The sequence below is a fragment of the Oryctolagus cuniculus genome, chromosome 18 (assembly GCF_964237555.1).
Source record: "Oryctolagus cuniculus chromosome 18, mOryCun1.1, whole genome shotgun sequence".
Lineage (NCBI taxonomy): Eukaryota > Metazoa > Chordata > Mammalia > Lagomorpha > Leporidae > Oryctolagus > Oryctolagus cuniculus.
In genome coordinates, this window is record NC_091449.1 from 29,013,268 (window position 1) to 29,015,464 (window position 2,197).

Genomic DNA, 2,197 nt, shown 5'->3' on the forward strand with positions numbered 1-2,197 from the left:
TTAAATATTGGTCATAATGGTCCAATTTTGAGTTTAATTTTAATTAGCTTTTAAATGATTCAATATGTTTTATAGAAAAAATTCGGAGAACATAATTATATACTCAACCTCCCTCCCTTCTTTTTCCTTCTTTGTCATTTTTTTTAGCTTATGAAATGACATTTTCAGTTTACATTACATTAAAAACGGTTGTTGAATCAAGGGACAAGTTTAACAGGCAAAAAGCAAAAAGATCGTAATTTAGAGGGAATACAGACAATGGCTCTAAACAATATTTGAATATCACATCTAAACAATATTTGAATAAATTGATAAATATTTTAATTTCTCCTACTAAAATGCTCAAAGTCTTTAATTATTTATCAAATATTAGTGCAAAATTATGGATTTAAATGATCCCAAAAAGTGATGAATTTTTGTGTAATAAAGTCCAATTTTTGTCAAGGCTTTTTGACAGTCTCACAGAAAACTTATGTTTGTGAATGGGAAGAATAATACCAAAATATCCATACTACCAAAAGCAATTTGCAAATTCAATGCAATCCCAATCAACATACCAACAATGTTCTCAGAGCTAGAAAAAATGATGCTAAAATTCACATAGAAACATGAGAGATGCTTAACATCTAAAGCAATATTATAAAGCAAAAAAAAGCTGGAGACATCACACCATATTTTAAGACATATTACAGGGGTCAGCACTATGACAAAGCAGGTAAAGTCACCGTCTGCAGTGCTGGCATCTCATATGGGTGCCAGTATGTTTCCCAGCTGCTCCACTTCGTATACCCCTCTCTGGTATAGCCTGAGAAAAAAGTAGAAAATGGCCAAAGTCTTTGGGCCCCTGCACCTGCATAGAGACCTGGAAGAAGCTCCTGACACTTGGATTCAGATCAACAGAGCTCCGGCCATTGTGGCCATTTGGGGAGTAAACCAGTGGATGGAAGACCTCTCTCTCTCTCTGCCTCTACCTCTCTGTAACTCTGCCTTTCAAATAAATATACTGCAAAAAAAAAAAAAAAGAAGAAGAAGTGTTAGCACTGATATAATAACAGACACATAGTTCAATGGAAAAGACTTGGTAGCATAGAAATAAACCCAAATTTCTACCAGCAACTCATATTTAACAAAGGAACTAAAATGAACTGGAGAAAGAAGAATCTCTTTCACAAGTGGTGCAGAGGAACTTGATTATCCATATGTAGAAGCCTGAAAAGAGACTCCAACATCTCTTACACTATGTGAAAGTGAACTCACAGTGAATTAAAATGTAATCATAAGACCCAAACCCAAGTAAACATAGGGAAACTCTAAATATTGTCAACACACAATAGCTTTTGGGTAAGATTCCAATAGCAATAGTCACAAAAATAAAAACAGAGACATTTGAGTATATCCAACTAAGATACTTCTTCACAACAAAGTAAACATCAGAGTGTAGATACAATGAACAGATGGCAGGAAAAATTAAAACTCTGAATGTTTACAGATTTCCAGAACATTTACATGAATTGGAAAAACTCCAAAAAATACAGTGAAGAAACAGGCAAGGATCTGAATAGACATTTCTCAGAAGAAATGTACATGGTCAAAACATGTGAATATGCCCGATGTCACTAGCCATTATGTAAATATAAATCAGAACACCATATCAGTCTCCAACACCTGTGGGAGAATACAACACTCAGGTGTTTGTGTGTGCAGCAAGTGGGTTTAGAGGACCCTGTTCACCTCTGGAGAGCAGAGTCTACAGGGAGGTAAAGAAACCTTACTGCGCAGGGGCATGCTAATCTTCTCTGTATCGTTCCAATTTTAGTATATGTGCTGCCGAAGCGAGCACATGTGCTGCCGAAGCGAGAAAGAGATGAAAAGAATTTATCTCAACTAGCCACTAATATTCAAGAAACAAGGTCTTCAGGAAAGCCAACTCAACTGACATTTTCATGTCATTGTTAAATAAAGGAAAAATTATCTAGGTTCAGCAATACGTAGTTTATAAGAGAAAGACTACAGAGTAATTTCCTTGGCATAGAAATAACTTTGTCTTTTTTTTTTTATCCATGAGGGCTTGCTATCACCACCACACACCCACATCCCATATACAAATGCCTGGCTTGAGTGGTAGCTTCTCTGCTTTGAGGCAAGTTTCTGCTAGTGTGCACCCTGGGAGGAGACGGAGGATGGCAGAAGTGCTTGG

At 36.3% G+C, this 2,197-nt stretch overlaps 1 pseudogene; it reads right to left on the reverse strand.

Annotated features, from left to right (window-relative positions):
• Positions 1-1,772: 1,772 nt before the first annotated feature.
• On the reverse strand, positions 1,773-1,840 carry LOC138846834 (U6 spliceosomal RNA; annotated as a pseudogene).
• Positions 1,841-2,197: the final 357 nt, after the last annotated feature.